The sequence below is a fragment of the Triticum aestivum genome, chromosome 5A (assembly GCF_018294505.1).
Source record: "Triticum aestivum cultivar Chinese Spring chromosome 5A, IWGSC CS RefSeq v2.1, whole genome shotgun sequence".
Classification (NCBI taxonomy): Eukaryota; Viridiplantae; Streptophyta; class Magnoliopsida; order Poales; family Poaceae; genus Triticum; species Triticum aestivum.
Genome location: NC_057806.1, coordinates 370306220 through 370325813, shown reverse-complemented (window position 1 = coordinate 370325813; position 19594 = coordinate 370306220). Strand labels below are relative to the sequence as shown.

The window sequence follows — 19594 nt, the reverse complement described above, 5'->3', positions numbered from 1 at the left end:
AGCAGGGATTCGAGGATGGGCGAGATCGGAGGAAGCTGCGCCATGCGTGGAGGAGGGCTCATGGCATGACCTATCCACCTCGAGAATAACAACAAGCAAGCACGCACAACTGTTACCCCTGCCCTCGACCAAACCTCATTGCCTACTGGAAGGAGCGGCTATGGTGGCTCGATGGCATGGCTGTGCTACATGTCATCCACCAGATTGGCGATGGTGCGACGCTAGTTCTCCCCAACCCTCACTTCTCTGTAAATCTTCCACGAATTGCGTTATCTGGAAGCAACACACAACCTGTTGAAGATACTAGGGGACGGCGGCCAGCTCGCACACAACCTCCAATGACGCAGGTGCGGCACTGGGAGGAGGAGGGCGTTGGATTATGCAGGAACGACATCGGAGAAGGACTGCAAGGTCAGGAGGATCCGGCCTACCACGCTCGTTGCCTCTCAACGTCCACCTCTTTAAGGAGAACATGAGCAAGGGAGAAAATCGGTGGCTACATCCTAGGAAAGGAAAGAGAGCGGGAGAGATGAAGGGGATTGACGTCCATGCATATGTTTCCTTTTCCTGGTTTGTTTTCCTTTTTCTTTTCTTCCCTTTTTACGTGTGTACCGAAGAATCTCTAATCAATCTCTAAAAAATCAAATCTAAGTTAATCAACTATACCATAAGTTCCTCAATCGCATTAATTAATATTTTGGGCAAGGTATGGAAACGTTAATTAATGTAATTTTTGAGAAGTATGGAAATATTATTTAATGTGATTGAAGAACTTATGGTATAGTTGATTAATTTAGATTAGATTTTTTAGAGATTGATTATAGATTAATCATAATTGATTTTTTCACATAAATACATTACGAATAAATGGAAGGAGTATCAGACGTGGTTTGGTTTTAGCATGAAAGGGGTGGTGGGAGGTGAGACAAAAATAAACCAGACAAAAATAAACTGGACGAAAATAAACCAGGACTATTCAACCAACTCGTCCATTAGAAGTAGAGATAACGAGATGCACTGTCAGTATTACATGACTGACTGACGTATAGCCGGCAGGTCCGCTCTGAATCCATGGATACATTCACAGCCAGCTATCCGGGAGTCCAATGTTCTGGAACCTAAAGGACGAGCCCTTGCCCCCCTTGCCGGCCGTGATCTCCGGCCAGTCACCATGGATCTCCTCCTCGTCGCCTTTGGACGACAGCATGAGCAGCGGCGGCGCTGGCGGCGGGGGCAGGGCGAGGGCGCCCTCGCCCACATGAGGAAGTGCAGCGTGATGGGGCGGAGCGCGTGGCGGTGCAGCAAAAGCTTCTGGCTCAGCGACACGGTGTCGTAGCACCTGACGTCACCGGCGGTGGAGACCATCCACGGCAGCACCTTCTCCCCTCCCACCCTCGACACCACCAGCAGCCTGCCCGCCCGCTTCGCCGCCCGGTGCAGCTCGATCAGCCCCGACTGAGTCGACGCCACGCCCGGCGTGCTCTCGTCCGCCACCGATGACACGTAGATGAACCCCTCCTCGGTCCGGCTGATGGCGAAGCCGAGCCTAGTGTCCCCCTGCCGCAGCGCGATCTCCACCGCCATCTCGCCGCCGGGGCCCGATGGCGCATACCACAGCCGCACCGCGCGCACCACGCCGATGTCCACGCCGTGGTAGTCCTCGAACCCGTACAAGCTGACGTTGGACATGTTGGCCAGGTCGAACAGGGACCCCATGTTCACCGTGGACACCGCCGTCTCGCCGGAGATCTTGGTGAGCAGCGCCTCCGTCTGGACGCTGGCAAGCTCGACGGGGACGCCGGAGGCACAGGACGAGGCGAGCCAGTCATCGGCGCGGGTGAGGGTTTCGTCGAACATGTTGTAGCGGGTGTGGGTGCCGTCCGTGGCCTTGGGCAGCAGCAGCAGCGACAAGAATTGTTCCAAACCCTAATCTGTTTGACATGGTATCAGATGACGCGTTCGGTCCGCGTCGTGCTTCCGTTTCCTCTGCCGCCGCCGCGTCGGTCTTCGCCGCCGCGCCGCCTCCGTTAACCCTGGCGACGGAATCACCATTCATGGCGTCTACCGCGCTCGCCTGGGCTCGTCCGTCTGCATCAGGGTCGCGTCCTCCAGCGCCCCGATCGCCCGCACCTTAGATCGCCCGCGATGCCGCCATGGCGTCGCACGCCTTTGATCCCGCGCAACCATCCAGAAATCCATCGCTCGCGTACGGTGCTCCCATGCAGGATCGCAGCGACCCATCCCTGGCGTACGTTGCCCACATGCAGGATCGATGCGATCCATCCCTGGCAGCCGTCAACCGTGGCTACGGTGCCCCCATGCAGGATCGGGATCGCGCCCCTGCGTAGCTGCCTTACGGCGCCGCTGCGAACTCTGCTGCGCCGCCGGCCTCAGTCCCTCGTTGCACTCCCGTCCAGGTGCCGTACGGTGGGCCATATCCAGCGCCGTACGTCGCGCCATCGTCACCGTATGTCGCGCCGGCTCCGTATGCTTCGTCCTCCACGGTGCCCTACGAGGCGCCGGATGGCGCGCCCTACGCTGCCTCTGTGCCGCATGTCACGTCGCTACAGCTCTACGGCGTACCTCCTACGGCGCCCTACGGTCTTCATCAACACTACCGTATGTCTCCGTCGGCCGATGCGCTGATTCCGTACAGTGCTCCTCCGACGTACGACTCGCAGCTCTCCGCATCGGTGGCTGAACCAGGAACTTTCCACTTCGCTCACCTGGTGACGGTGAAGCTCTCTGCTGACAACTACCTCCTGTGGCGCGCTCAGGTGTTGCCGCTGATGCGTAGTCACTACCTTGAGGGGTATGTCGATGGTACGCTGCCGTGTCCCCCGGCCATGGTTCCGGTGTCCTCGGCCGCTGGTGGCTCCGTCATGGTGTCCAACCCTGCTCATCATTAGTGGATTGCTCAGGATCAAGCTATTCTGGGTGCCATTCAGTCCTCGCCCACACCCTCCGTCGCCGGCATGGTGGTCTTTGCCGCGACGTCGAGGGATGCATGGGCCACGCTCGACTCTAGCTTTTCCTCGCAGTCGGTGGCCCGTTCCTCTGCCATTCGTAACCAGCTGGGTGAGGTTAAGAAAAATGACCTCTCCGTCACGGCCTTCTTCAACAAGGTCAAAAGTTTGGCTGATACACTATTGTCTATTTGGAAGCCTCTTCGTGATGAGGAGTTTACTTCGTTCATTCTCAATGGGCTTGATGAGGACTATGATTCTCTCCTTGAAAACATTAATGGACGTGACACACCGATGCCTCCTCGCGATCTCTATGCACGCCTTCTCAACACCGAACAGAGGCTCGCTGCTTGCCGCTCCATTGGCGTCTACACGGAGGGCCCTTCTGCGAACGCTGCTCTCCGCGGGGGCTCCCGCGGTGCCAAGCAGAAGGCGCCGCCGACCTCAAGCAACCAGCCCCCTCCGCCCGCTCCACCTCCGACGGCTGGTCGCAAGCGGCTCCATTGCGAGGCATGTGGTGGTGGGGTTGAGTGTCAACTTGCGGTATCGAGGGGCACTTGGCGTCTCACTGCCATCATCGCTTTAAACGAGATTTTCTTGGCATTGGGAACAATGGAAGGGCAATGAGAAGCAAGCTGCTCTCGCTACACCGGATCCCGAGTTCACTCTTTCATACTCAGTGGATCCTTCCTGGTACATTGATACGGGCGCTACGGACCATTTGACGAGTCAGCTTGACAAGCTGGCCACTCGCCAGCCCTACACCGGTCACGATCAGGTCCGCACGACCAATGGATCAGGTATGCCCATCTCACATGTTGGTCAGGCATCTCTTCTTTCATGTACCACTAAAACCTTGTGTCTGCTTGATGTCCTTTGTGTTCCCTCAGTCACACGTAGTTTACTCTCGGTTCCTAAATTAACTCATGACAACAATGTGTTTGTTGAGTTTCACCCTTTCCATTTTTTTGTTAAGGACCGGGGCACGAGGGACGTTCTTCTTAGTGGTCGAGCTCGCGATGGCTTATACGCACTTGATGTGCCACGAGTCTCTCAAGTTTTCAGTGGTGTTCGGGTGTCGTCATCGCAGTGGCACTCTCGCCTTGGCCACCCCGCTACTCCCATTGTGCGCCATGTGCTTCATCGCCATCATCTTCCTGTTGAGTTGAGTAATAAGGAGTTTCTAGTGTGTGATGCTTGTCAACAAGGCAAGAGTCATCAGTTGCCTTTTTCTGTATCAAGTCATGTTGTCACGGCTCCTCTTGAACTTGTGTTTTCAGACGTGTGGGGCTATGCCCAAACTTCTGTTAGTGGTCACAACTATTATGTCAGTTTCATCGATGCTTTCAGTCGCTTTACTTGGATTTATCTTATTAAGCGCAAATCTGATGTGTTTCATGTCTTTATGCAATTTCAAGCACATGTTGAACGATTTCTTAAGCACAAAATTATCCATGTTCAGTCAGACTGGGGGGGGGGTGAGTATCATAACCTTAACACCTTCTTTCAGAATCTTGGCATCTCACATCATGTGTCTTGTCCTCATACACATCAGTAGAACGGTGCAGCTGAGCGCAAACACCGTCACATAGTTGAAACTGGCCTGACACTTCTTGCACATGCCTCTGTCCCGTTTCGGTTTTGGAGTGATGCTTTTGTTACTGCCTGTTTTTTGATAAACAGGATTCCCACACGACGCCTTCACATGAAGTCTCCACTCGAAGTGTTGCTTAATGAAACTCCAGATTACTCCCTCCTTAAAGTGTTTGGCTGTGCGTGTTGGCCGCATCTTCGTCCGTACAATAAGCATAAACTTGAGTATCGATCTAAACAATGTGTGTTTCTTGGGTACAGTCCTCTCCACAAAGGTTATAAGTGTCTTCACATCCCGCCAAATCGTGTTTACATTTCTCGTGATGTTGTGTTCGATGAGACTGTCTTCCCGTTTTCCACGCTCACATCACCCACTGATACTCCCGTCAGCGAGTTGCACTCTTTTCCAGTTTTTCCTAATCAATTTGTGGATGCTGCATATTCTCCTCTGTTGTTGCCTAACCATGGTGCAGGGACTGGACGAGGCGCTCGACTTGAGCTTCTGGATGATGATATGGCCAGAACTGCGCCAGTTGCTGCTACGCCAGATGAGGCGCTCGACGAGGCTGCCCCCGCCACTACCCCGCTTGACCCCGAATTCAATCACGCGTGCATGCCCCATGCACGAGGATCCGACGGGGTGACCGATTCGCTGGGGCCAGCGGCCTCGCTGTTGCCTGGGCTGGCCGAACCTGCGGAGCTGTCGGCCGGGCCGGCTGGACCCGCGGCGCTCTCCCCTGAGCCGGAGGCCTCGCAGGTCACCAAGTCTTTGTCGCTTGATCCGTTGACGCCGGTCACGCCCGGTCTGTCTTCGCCGAGCCTGACCGTGCCACCGGATGCGCCTGTTGACTCTCCCGCCGGTGCGTCCTCCTCGCAGTTGATGGATAGTGGCTCCTCTGGTATGGCAGCTCCAGCGCCACCTCCGCCTGTCGTCCTGCGTCCCCATACTCGCAGCAAAAGTGGCAGCTTCCAACCGAAGAAGCGCACTGACGGCACTGTCGCGTGGCTTGTGGCCTATGTGGCACATGCTGAGGCTGACCCTACGACTGAATCACGACATTTTCGAGCAGCGCTTGGCATCCCACATTAGCGTGCTGCGATGGAGCAGGAGATTTATGCCCTTCAAAGAAACAACACTTGGCGTCTTGTTCCACCTCCATCTGGTGTTAATATCATTGACTCTAAATGGGTATTCAAGGTGAAGAAACATGTTGATGGCTCCATTGAGAGGTACAAGGCACGCCTGGTTGCCAAGGGATTCAAACAACGGTATGTCATTGATTATGAAGACACATTCAGTCCTGTTATTAAACCAACTACTATTCGTGTTCTTCTCTCTTTGGCTGTTACTCATGGATGGTCGCTTCGACAACTTAATGTTCAGAATGCCTTTCTCCATGGAGTTCTAGACGAAGAGGTTTATATGCGTCAGCCGCCAGGTTTTGTTGACCCTGCTCAGCCACATCATTTGTGTCGCCTTGTCAAAGCTCTCTATGGTTTGAAGCAGGCCCCGCGTGCGTGGCATGCCCGTCTTGGCGCTGCTCTTCGTGCGCATGGGTTTGTTCCTTCTACAGCAGACACGTCTCTGTTTATTCTACAGCGACCTGAGGTGACTATGTACATTCTGGTCTATGTTGATGACATCATCCTTGTCAGTTCGTCTGCTTCTGCTACAGATCGGCTTGTGTCCTCTCTTGGTGCTGAGTTTGCTGTTAAGGATCTTGGGAGACTGCATTATTTTCTGGGCCTAGAGGTTCTTCATTCTGATGGTGGCTTGACTCTTACTCAGAAGAAGTACTCTTAGGATCTCCTGCGTCATGCTGGTATGTTGCAGTGCAAGTCTGCTACGACTCCCATGTCTGCTACAGACAAACTGACAGCTCTTGCTGGTGACTTGCTTTCTCCTGAGGATGCCACAGAGTACCGCAGCATTGTGGGTGGACTGCAGTACTTGCTCATTACTCGACCAGACATATCATTTGCAGTTAACCGTGTGTGCCAGTATCTTCATACACCACGTGATTCTCACTGGTCAGCTGTTAAGCGCATCTTGCACTATGTTTGTCACACTGGTTCATATGGTCTCCATCTTCAGCCTGAGCATTCTGGACTGATCTCAGCATTTTCTGATGCCGACTGGGCTGGTTGTCCTGATGATCGGCGATCCACGGGGGAACATGCTGTGTTCTTTGGGCCTAACTTGATCGCCTGGCAAGCTCGCAAGCAAGCTACGGTGTCTCGGAGTAGTACCGAAGCTGAGTACAAAGCTGTTGCTAATGCCACAGCTGAGATCATGTGGGTGCAGTCATTGCTTCGAGAGTTGAAGGTCTCCCCAACTCAGCCGCCTGTTCTTTGGTGTGATAACATTTGTGCAATATACCTTTCATCCAATCCAGTATTTCATGCCCGAACGAAGCACATCGAAGTTAACTATCATTTTGTGAGGGAACGTGTTGCTCAGAAGCTCCTTCAGATTAAGTTTGTTTCTTCGAAGGATCAGCTTGCTGATATTTTCAATAAACCCTTGCCCTTGCCTTCTTTTAAAGGATGTCGTCGCAATCTTAACCTTCTGAGTGTTTCAGGACATAGTTAAGATTGAGGGAGGGTGTTAGACTAAGTATATATTAGATATACGTGTTGTAATATAACCGGTATTCGTACGGTTCCCTCTTATAAATATATGACAGCCGTACCCACCAAGGGTATCGAGCATTGTTCCAAACCCTAATCTGTTTGACACTCCGGCACCGGCAGCAGCTCCTTCATCTTCTTCTCCCACGGGAACGTCTCGTACGCCGACGCGATCTTCCAGTCCCGCAGCGCCGCCAGCATCTTGTCGTTCTTGGAACCTTCAGTTCACGTCATCAAATCTTTCCAAAGTTAATCTAATTTGCACCCCAATTTACTTTCATCTCATGTGAGAATGTTTCACTAAATGTAAATTCGATTCAAACAGTGCAAATCTGACAGAAGAATGTGAGGTGACAGATAGAACCAGCTGCCCAAATGGACCTAGAATGGAACAGTTCCGTGGTATTTATTTAACAAACAATCGGTAGTTTACTGGAGCAGATGCAATGTTGGTATTTGGTTCTTTGGCATTCACAAGTGATCTGTCAAACAACCATATGCTTGCGAGTGGCACTTTAATTTAAATTCTGAGCTGCAAACGTTGCAACAAGCATGAGAGATCGTGCCGACGTGTTGGAGATCTGTGAGGGTTCGTAAACAAAATCATGTTGACAGAAATATAATTGTGTTGGGCAACAAGAACTTCAATGGTCTATCTTCAGCTGTAAATTTTTGCGACATCTCTGCATGCATCATCCAGATGCAGAGGCTGGGGTATATTCTTTTTTTAAAAGCTATAAACTAGAAAGGATTTTGGTTTATGACACGATGTCTTGTGATTGCCATGGCCATTTCTTGGCTCCTCGTTTGGAAGTGGAGAAGGAGCTATTGCTTAATCGTTGGTTACCATGTCAACTAGTCACTGGAAATTACGATGATAAAAAATCATAGCCACGTTGGAATGATGTCAGTACGCTATATTGCGCTATGACGAAATTTGATAGTTAAACAAAGAATTAGGCCAGCGAACGTAAACGAAAATCAGAAGAGCCCTGAAATTAGCCCATACTACCGGGGCCACAAAAAACCGGTTGAAAAATTATTCATTTTTTTGCTAATTCTCAATCAGCTGAGATTCTCTTAATTCTCCGTTGAAGCCAGGAACTGTCGATGAATCGTTGTGATCCATGCAATATTTAACATTTTCTAAATTTTAAGAACAAATACTACATTTTTCTTGTACTAGATAAACAAATTATTCTAAGAAGGTATATACCTTATACTCCCTCTGTAAATTAATATAAGACATTTTAGATAACTAGAGGGAGTAAGAGCCTGTTCGGAATTCTGCCAGCTCCGTGAAATCCAGATACAGTAGATCAACAACACCTAAAGAGTTGGTTTAAGGGCATAGGACAGTGGGGACACCAAGACACTCGGCAACGTAAAGAAGCAACTTACTTATCCTACTTGGGAAAATAGCAGGAGTACCATTTGTAACACAGTTTAATTGCATCATGTTACTGGAGGCATTAGATTAACAATAACACTGGTTAGACATGTGTCACAACCTGATTTTTGGCCCTTTCCTTTTCTTTTGATTTTCTGAGGTTTTTGCTTGAGTTTTCTTTTTTCGTGGCTATGTGGTCTGGAAACTGAAGAAGATGCCATCTTCTTTCTTTCCATAGTGGCTTGTCATCCCCATCTCCATTCCTATACCTTGCCATTTTCATCCTAGCTAAACCCCAATATTCTTTTCCTTGGGAATATTCTTTTTCTATTAAAGGAATAACCCAATTTGCCCTAGGTTGTGAAGCAACCTATATTTCTATCACTCCCCAAATTCCCAAATAATTCTGATGCATTGTTTGGGTCATATCTTCTTCAAATATTGCAAAATATTTCATTTTCCATGTTCCTCATCATGCTCAATTAATTCCTGTCCTATTCTATCCTAAATGTCAGATTGTGAAGCAGGTGCCATTTATCTTTGCCCAATTGACCCCAAACTTTTTGGACACCTTTTCATGTCCATATAATTGCCTCATGCCAAAATTCAACTTAATTTGCCTAGTGAATATTCCTGAGCAATTTTTCAAAGTTCCTGTCTGAGGGAATTGTTTGTGAAGGAAGTACTAGCTAGGTTAATCCTATTGAGTTGAAAATTTTGCATGGTCCTTCATTTTATCAAATGAAAGCCCTCCTCAAGATTTGAGATCATGCAATGCATCCATGTGAGCTGAGCATCAATTCTTTGGTTCTGTCCAAATTTTCAGTTAATGAAGCAAGTATATTTTATCTTGCTCCATTACGTCTGAAAATTTTCCCAGGCCTTCTCCTACCCATATAACTCATCTCCACAAGATTTGGACATATTTCATCTAGCCATTTTCCCTCAGGATTTTTCCTAAGTTTCTATATAGAGAAGTGTTGTATGAAGGAAGGACCAATTTGGCCTGGTCAAATGGCATGAAATTTTTATGGCATTCTCATATGCCCAAATAATCCTTCCATGCCCATTTTCATCAATTCATCACTCTATGTGAGTGCCTCTTCATGTTCTTGTTTCTGGGCCAAGTTATCTGGTTGTTAAGAAACTATATTAAATACTAGTCCAAATCATCTCATAATTGACAGGATTATAGTCCTTCCTAACCTAAAATCCCCAGATATCCTATGTGGCTCTAATCTCACCTCAGTTGATAACTGTTCATGATCAAGTTTGCAACAGGAAACTTCAGAGCTCACTTAGCATTTCACCACGGAGTCTTTAACCGAGCTACCACCGCAGTTGAAACCTACCCAGGAAGGACTAAACCCCAGACATCATTTGGCATGGCTTGTGGCACAGTGTGCACCAGTTCACGTGGTGACCACCGCTTTGGCGTGAAATGGCCGCGTCTAGAAAGTCGCCTAGCTCCGGCCCCTCCCCCTCTCGTCGTCTTTGCGCGCGTAAACATGTCCAACAGTTTCACCAGGCCGTCGCCATCCCCCTGGACTCCTCTCCCCCTCCGTAAGCCTCTCCGTCAGCGCTCGTTGCCGCACGCCCACGGGTGAGAAGTGCCGACATGCATTAATGGCGCTTGGCTACTCCCCCCTCGACCTCTTCTGCTCCGTGAGCTCTACGGCTCGTCCGCACCCCCCTTCGTCGCATTCCCGAGCCTTCCCGTGATCGCTGCGCGTCGCCAGAGCTTTGGCCGAGCTCGAGCGGCGGCAACCGGCTTGGCACCTCGCGCCGCGGCCATTTAAGTCCCTCCCCTTGGCCTCTTCTGTCTTGTGAGGTTCGTCCGCTCCCCGTCGTCATGATCCCGCGCCTCCCCGTGATCGTTGGCCGTCGCCAGAGCATAGCCGGATGTGAGCGGCGGCACCCGAGCCACGGCCACGCGTCCACGGCCTCCCCTCCTCGGCCATGCCTATATAAAGGCCACCCCGAGCCACTCCGAGCTCATCAGCCTCCTCACCGCGCTCGTCTAGGCCCTCCCCACCTCCTTCCCATGATCGCTGCGCGTCACCAGAGCCTCTCCTCCACCCCCATGACCACAGTGCCTCTTGCCGGAGCCCGGCTAAATTCGCGGCAGCCGGCGCCCCTCCCTCCTCCTCTCCACCTCTAGTAGGTCCCTCAACTTTGGCGAACCCCTCCAGAACCCTGCCGCTCTTTGTCCTACAACGTAGCCCCGACACCATCACCACCTGAAGCTCCCCTCCGCCACAGCCGTGGCTCCGCCCTTCCCCATGCTCCTCGGCGACCGTCCTGCCCACAGACGGGTGTGGATGCCTCCCCTGAGCACGCCGGTAGGTCGAGCGTCACGAGAGGTGGCCGGAGTCACCGGGAACGTCGGGCCACCGGCCTCGTCTCTGCATCGTGAGTGAGAGGGAGGAGGAAGAAGGAGACCTGCCAGTGGGGCCCCCCTCCCCGTAGACTCCACCTGGCAGCGAGATAATCCCCGGCCCCACCTCTGATGACGTGGATAAGTGGAAGCGTCAACCCACAAAGTATGTGTTCGCTTTCAGAAAACGCATTCTACTTTCACTTCGGCCCGAAATGCGTTTTCTCTGATCTGAAGGCGTATTCCTCTAAATGGGCTTTCTATTTTTCAGCTCAGGGGCCTGTTTGTAGAACTCTTTTTATAGAACGGTCCCTAAACTTCGTCGGGCTATAACCTTTTGCTCGAGACTCCGATTGAGGTGAATCCAATGCCCACATATTTGTCTCGTCGAGCTTGTTCTGTTGGTATCATTTTCACTATGGTTTGACATATTGGAAATGACCACTTTGCCCTTGCCCGTAAACAGCCCCCTCCGCGAGAGAACTGTTTCCGACTATTCTTTCCGCGGCCTCACCGCACTTCTCCCCGGAGCCTTCTTCATCCCCACGCAAGCCACAACTACCATTTGCATGATAGCCATGCATTAGCATTGATTTTCAACTTGAATCTTTAATAACTGTATGTTTGTTTTGTTACTGCTGTTATTTCGGTTATTCTTATGGATCGGTGATTACCGTCATGCTATGTTTTCTTGCACTCTGTTATCGTGTTCTACTTGCTAGTATTATTTTCATATTGCCATGCTTGATAGTAGTACATGTTGGGTTGGTCATGTTCTTCGGTGCATGACTAACGTCGGTTACCGAGTCCATTGAGGGAGTCCTGGATTAGGGGGTCTCCGGACAGCCGGACTATATCCATTGGCCGGACTGTTAGACTATGAAGATACAGGATTGACGACTTCATCTCGTGCCCGGATGGGACTCTACTTGGCGTGGAAGGCAAGCTAGGCAATACGAATATGTATATCTCCTCCTTTGTAACCGACCTTGTGTAACCCTAGCCCCTCCGGTGTCTATATAAACCAGAGGGTTTTAGTCCATAGGACAACATACAATCATACCATAGGCTAGCTTCTAGGGTTTAGCCTCTCCGATCTCGTGGTAGATCTACTCTTGTACTACCCATATCATTAATATTAATCAAGCAGGACATAGGGTTTTACCTCCATCAAGATGGCCCGAACCTGGATAAAACATTGTGTCCCCTGCCTCCTGTTACCATCCGCCTTAGACGCACAGTTCGGGACCCCCTACCTGAGATCCGCCGGTTTTGACACCGACATTGGTGCTTTCATTGAGAGTTCCTCTATGCCGTCACCAGAAGGAAGGATGTATCGTCTCGTCTTTAAAGACGGTACTACTATTGGGGGAGCTTTGGCTGTCGGCCAAACTATCGGGCTAGGCAGGTTCATCATGACCACATGTACGGCCGCCGCGCCGACGATGAATTCTCGAGTCATCGAAAACAGCCTCCACGTCAAATCGGCACTCACCGAACAGATAAATCCAATGGAGCTCTCCTCCTTAAGCGAGCTCTTGGATCGCATCGCCGCCTTGGGAGTCGCTATAGACTATGATAGGATTGGGCTTAAACCCGATCAAAGGGAGATTAACTCTCCACCGGTCACCCATCATATTGCAGTGGTGGAGGAATGATGCGGCGACCTTTCCTCTATCCTGAGGACCAACTATGTCCAGATTTCCGAGCTCCCCGAGCCGGACGCCCGTTCGTGGGAGGACAACATCCAATCCCTGAACTTAGAGTCAGACAGCGGACCAGGATTAGCAGGTAACATCCCGGAACCGGAACTTCCAAAATTGGAAACTCCTCGGCCCCTGGATCCCAGATCGGGTAGGGGGTTGGATTCAATTCCACCCACCCACCCAAACACAAGCGACCTTTCCCATATCAGGCAAGAGCCCCAAGAAACAGTACATCATTACTGGGCCAGATTCCTCCTTGCGATGAACATGGTTAAGGACTGTCGCGAGGAAGACACAATATTATTTTTCTGCAATAATTGCACGGACAAGGGAATCCTTAACCCCATAAATCACCGTGAGATAACACGCTTTGCTGACTTGGCGTCCATAGTACGGAAGTACTGTGCGATGGAAAGTGCCTAGAAAACCGAAAGAAACTTTTGGGATAATCCGGCCCTGAACAAAAACGCAGTCCGAAATAAAAGGGTGCATTATCACAATACACCTGGGATAACTACCAAAAGGGAAAAACCCTCTACAGGGCAAGGAACCGTACTGGTGGGATGGCTCAACGGACCCTGCAAAATTCATAGCACGACGGATATAATACCAACGCACAACCTTAGAGCATGTTAGATACTCCGGCAGGTGGCCAAAAGTGGTGAGGATCTTCTTATCCCACATACCACAGAGCACCATACAGTGGATAACAATACGGTGTTAACAGTGTTCGAGACCTTTGCGTCAAATAATAGACACAAGTGAACACTCCGCAGCATGGCCAAAATCTGCCACGTAGCAACAACAAATCCATGGAGTGACACGGCCATTACCTTCAATGCCAGTGATGAACCCAAATTCCGAACAGCCCGAGCACCAGCCGCACTGGTCCTTAGTCCAATCGTGGAAGGCTTTCGACTCACCAAAGTACTCATGGACGGCGGCAGCGGACTAAACCTCATCTATGAGGAAACCCTTCAAAAGATGGAAATAGACTGGAACCGCATCGAGCAAAGTAGCACAACCTTTAGAGGAATTATCCCCAGTCGGGAAGCACGCTGTGCTGGGAAAATCACACTATATGTGGTATTCGGCACGCGGACAATTACAGGTCCGAAGAAATTACATTCCAAGTGGCCCTGTTCAGCAGTGGCTATCACGCTCTTTTAGGACAGGAGGCGTTCACAATCTTCCAAGCCATACCCCATTATGGGTACATGAAGCTTAAAATGCCCGGGCCCAACGGAATCATCACTCTCGCTAGTGATCCGGACATAGCACTCCGCGCCGAAAACAAAACAGCGACATTGGCCCTCGAAGCATTATCCAAAGCCCTCTCGGCCGAGGAGTTAACCACGCTACGCTCCACAGTGGACAGGGACGATGTGATACTCGACAAGAGATCCAAGTCCACCTCTTTTAAACCAGCGGATGAAATAGTCAAATTCCAAGTCCACCCAACGGACCGTACCAAAATAGCCTCCATCGGGGCACAGTTAAACCCCACTTGGACTCCGCACTACGGGAGTTCCTGCTCGAGAATTGGGACATATTCGCCTGGCATCCCTCAGACATGCCAGGAATCCCACGCAGGCTGGCCGAGCATAGCCTCAATATCCTAAAGGGATTCAAGCCGGTCAAGCAAGCTCTTCGGCGTTTCTCCGAACCTAAGAGACATGCCATGGGAGAAGAACTAGCCAAGTTATTGGAGGTCGGATTCATCAGAGAAATAAAACATCTGGACTGGCTAGCAAACCTGGTGATGGTACCAAAGAAGGACAAATCCTGGCGCCTTTGCGTAGATTTCAAAGACCTCAATAAAGCTTGCCCAAAGGATCCCTTCCCCCTCCCACGCATCGATCAAATTATTGACGCTACCGCAGGACACGAGTCATTGTGTTTCCTCGACGCTTACTCCGGTTACCACCAAATCAAGATGGTGGAGTCTGACCAAGCCGCAACGGCATTCATCACACCATACGGCCCCTTCTGTTTTAACACAATGCCTTTTGGACTCAAAAACGCCGGCACAACATATCAGTGCATGATTCAGACATGTCTGGAGAAACAAATTGGCAAAACAGTAGAGGCATACATAGACGATGTGGTCGTCAAAACCAAACACGTCGACTCTTTGATAGACGACTTGAGGCTCACGTTCGACAATCTCTGAACATATGACATCAAGCTCAACCCGGAAAAATGCGTTTTCGGCGTACCAGCCGTAAAGCTCCTGGGATTCATTGTCTCCAGTAGAGGTATTGAAGCTAATCCTGCCAAAATTTGAGCTTTGTCATAGTTGGCTACCCCAACAGACCTCAAGCAAATCCAGAAGTTAACTGGATGCGTGGCGGCTCTAAGCCGCTTTATCTCCCGCTTAGGAGAAAAGGCTTTACCCCTTTATCGCCTCCTTCGGCGCACCGAACACTTCGAGTGGACGAACGCGGCCACAGCCGGATTGGAAGAAATAAAGGCCATTCTAGCAACCAACCCGATCCTGGCCATGCCAAACATCGGCGAACCGATGCTGCTGTACATTGTGCAACTCATCAAGTTGTAAGCGCGGTGCTCCTTGTCGAACGGGAAACAGACGGACACAAATTCCCTCTTCAAAAGACGGTATACTATGTATCCACTGTCCCCACTCCATGGAAATCACGGTACCCACATTACCAAAATATAGCATATGCGGTATTCATGGCATCGTGGAAACTGCAACACTACTTTCAAGAGTGTTCGATTACAGTAGCCTCGGAAGTGCCACTTAATGATATTATCAACAACCGCAACGCTATGGGATGGATTGCCAAATGGGCCATTGAGCTCCTCCCATTCGACATAAATACAAACCTCGCCTAGCCATTAAATCGCAAGTACTGGCCGACTTCGTCACCGGATGGACGTAGGCCGAACTCCCTAAAGAGTAGAACTCCCTAAAGAGTACGACACATACTCCAATTGGATCATGCACTTCGACGGTTCTAAAATGCTGGCCGGTCTAGGGGCTGCCGTCGTCCTGATGTCCCCAACCGGAGATACCGTCCGGTACATACTGCAAATATTATATACAAACTCCAACAATGCAGCCCAATACGAAGCTCTGTTGCATGGTCTTCGGATGGCAGTCTCCATGGGCATTCAACGCCTGGAGGTGCGTGGGGATTCAAACCTCGCAATATCCTAAATAAACGGAGATTTTGACGCCAAGGATCCAAAAATGGCGGCCTATCAAAACGCCGTCCTAAAAATGTCAGCTCGGTTCGAGGGACTCGAATTTCACCATGTGGCTCGGGAAAACAATCAGGCGGCGGATATCCTCGCCCACATCGGCGCAAAACGCGACGCGCCCCCCCCCCAACATATTTTTGGAAAGGCTTTTCAAGCCATCCGTAGTATGGGAAGGGGACACCGGTAACAACAGTCCGGACCCGGCCAAAATACCCGATACCGAACTCTCTAACACAATCAGAGGCTCCGCCACCGAAATAACACCGTCAGCCCACGAAATAATGGCCATTATTGCCCCGTGGACAGAACCATTCCTGGCCTACCTAACTAGACAGGAACTTCCGAAGGACCAAAATGAGGCACGCTGCATAGTGTGGCGATCCAAGGCCTACAGGGTCCATGAGGGATAATTGTACAAGAAAAGCACTACCGGAGTCCTTCAAAGGTGCATCTCCAAAGAGGATGGGCGGAATCTTTTGGCAAAAATTCACGCCGGACTCGGCGGTCATCACGCTGCAGCCCGGGCCCTTGTAAGCAAGGCCTTCCGTACATGATTCTATTCGCCAACGGCCCGAGTAGACGCATAGGACTTGGTCCAACATTGCGCCGGTTGCCAGCTCTTTGCAAATCAAAGCCACATGCCACCCACTGCCCTCCAAACAATCCCCATTACATGGCCCTTTGCGGTCTGGGGGCTTGACATGGTTGGACTCCTTAAAGGGGGAACCCACAAGAAAAAAATACTTGTTGGTCATGGTGGATAAATTCACCAAATGGATAGAGGCCAAACCAGTTAAAACAGCCGAATCCGGACCGGTGATAGATTTCATATCCGGGGTTGTACACCATTATGGCGTCCCCCACAGCATCATCACTGATAATGGCACGAACTTCATGGCCGATGAGGTAAAAATCTGGTGCAGCAAAATGGGCATCAAGCTCGATTATGCCTCAGTCTATCACCCACAAACCAACGGTCAAGTCGAGAGAGCAAACTGTCTTATAATGAGCGGCATTAAACCTAGACTAGTGCGTTCCTTAAAGAGTCTAACACACACTGGGTAGAGGAGCTCGACTCTATACTCTGGGGGCTGCGGACCACGCCGAATCATAGTACCGGATATACACCCTTCTTTATGGTGTACGACACAGAGGCAGTCTTGCCCTGTGACATAATTCATGACTCACCTAGAGTGCGCATGTACGAAGAAAGAGAAGCCGAGCTCGATCGGCAGGACAGTCTGGACACCTTGGAGGAGGAGCGCGACGTAGACAAAGACCATTCCATATTTTACCAGCAACAGGCTCGCAGATACCAAAGCAGAGAAGTATGGGCCAAAACTTATAACATTGGCGAACTAGTTCTACGCCTGCCGGATAAGAAAAATAACAAGGTCGATCCCAAATGGGAAGGTCCCTTCATTATCGACCAAGTTCTGACCGGTGGAGCATACCGACTGCGGGATGCATCGACTAGTCGACTCGAGCCGAACCCATGGAATGCGGCCAGGCTCCAAAGATTCTATGCCTAGCACCGGACTCTATGTTAGTCCCCTCCCTTTGTCCATTTTTTTCACAAATATATTATTTGTCTTGTTTTCCTTTCTTTATTTCTTTTCTTATTTCCCTAGGCCTTCAAGGGTCACCTTGTGCCTTGTTTGCACATTACAGATGCGCTAGCCGCACTCTTCATACCTGGGGGCTTCTTTCACAGAAGCTTAGATTATTTATCCGGGCTTCATGCCCAACACATGTGTTATACTTCCGCATGTACCTTTTTTCACCATTATATACATCGATATGACTTAAGTTTTGGCCAAGCTGGGTTGTCTGGCTCTTGTATTTATGCCCTACGTTCCCGTTAATTCGGCTAGGGCATAAGGGGAGCACCTCTGCGATTGTTACTGCCGGGTCAGCCGGATGTGTACCTTAGACTGGGTGAAGCCGAAAGCTAGCGTTCTTAAGGGAATATTTGGTCGGTGAACAAAAGATGATTTTTATTTTTCATATCTGCCCCCAGATGTTTTTCCTGTGTTTCCTATCGCAGTCCGGACATGCACTTTAGGGCATGCTTGCCCAGGGAAAGGAACCCTTAACGGAACTATTCTCCCTGTAAGATGTTTCTTACTACCCATGTAATATAACATAACTAGTTGGGCACTTGTCTGATAAAGCACTAATGACCCCTACGCCTAGTGTCCACGCATACCCCGGTTCTTATATAACTGAGCGGGTATTCGGATACACTCCGGACTATTGGGCCCGGAGGCTGAAGCGAAAAGGTCTGCAACGACAAATGATCTACAATCCAGCTAGAAGGCATTATACATGTCACTTCAATTACATTGTCATGCAGACTGACTAAATTCTTCTTCTATACCATCCAACAGGCGGTCTAGCTTACAATCCTGTTGGGAATACTCTGCGGCTAATTCTACTTGCCCATAAACTAAGCTAACGGGAATTTCTTTTCCGTTGGGACCTCGGCCATGTGATTTGGGTCTGCTTTGGTATACCGCGTCTTCACCATGGCCCAGGCTTCTCTGGCACCTTGTCAGCAGGCGGATATCTTCCATAATCGGAAGCGCCGCCGCGCTCCTTTGAGCTTGTCCGCAAGCTCCGCAACACCCTCTGGAAGGGAGACGGACGACCACAAAGCCTGGGCAACACCCTGCATCACCTGCCAAACTTGTTCGTGCAGATGTGACAGCTCGTACAGAAGATCACCTGCAGACCTGGGCATTTCCTCCGCGGGACGACCCGTCAGCATGCCTACGGACAAAACACTGTTAGTTGGCTTCTTCGCCGAATACCTTTAAAGGATTCATTCAAGCACTTACTAAAAATGCCGCATCGAAGCCTCTTATTCTCCTTTTCAGAGTCTGCAAGCTGGCCCTGAACGTCATTTAGTTCCACGTTCAGCCTTATATTGGCATCTTCGAGATTGTTTTTCTCCCGCCTAACCTCAGTCAGTACGCGTTTGCCAGCTTCTAGTTGCGGCATAACATGCTGGTCCCCCGGATTTTCTCCGGATTCATATGCAAAATCTATTGTTAGATCTGCAGCCACGCGCGCGCACTATATGGTAACCATCATTCTTTAAAATGTTACGAGCGGGGGGCTTTTTCTGTTCCTGCAATGCGGCAATAGCGGCCCGCAGTTGGGTCTTGCATTCCTCCAGCTCCCGGGACAGCCTAGTATTCTTCTCTGTAAGAACCTGCACAAGAAGGATGATCCTTAAATCAGTTCTGGTAACTGTTTCAAGTCTCAGGGGCTACTGATACATATAAATCGTCAGATTCACTCACCCGTACATCCTTTACATACTGATCCGTGGCTCTGGCTAGACCATCTTGAGTGGCACGAAGGTACGCTTCTCCAGAATTAAAGGCATCAAACGCCTCTGGTGAGAAACAAGCATCACGGAGTACGGCCCGGCGGCGCCTATGATTCATGGCGCTTTCCACTTCTGAGTTTGTAGCAGATAACCTATCCGCATCCTCTGTAGGGGGATTATCCGGCGCCTGCCCCATACCGTCTTCTGCCTCCGTGTCCAGTCCTGTGCCCGAATGGTGGAAGCGTGATCGGCGACATCGCCGGACATATTCCGGCGAGTGTTTTTTCTGTTAAAGAAACACATGCATCATTATACTTTGAGAAAGACGACAACCACGGAGCAGGGTTTGTTGTACCTTTGCGCCGG

The 19594-nt window shown here is 50.3% G+C and overlaps 1 pseudogene; it reads right to left on the bottom strand.

Annotated features, from left to right (window-relative positions):
- Window positions 1–1081: 1081 nt before the first annotated feature.
- Window positions 1082–7415, bottom strand: LOC123101316 (uncharacterized; annotated as a pseudogene).
- Between the last annotated feature and the right edge of the window lie 12179 nt (window positions 7416–19594).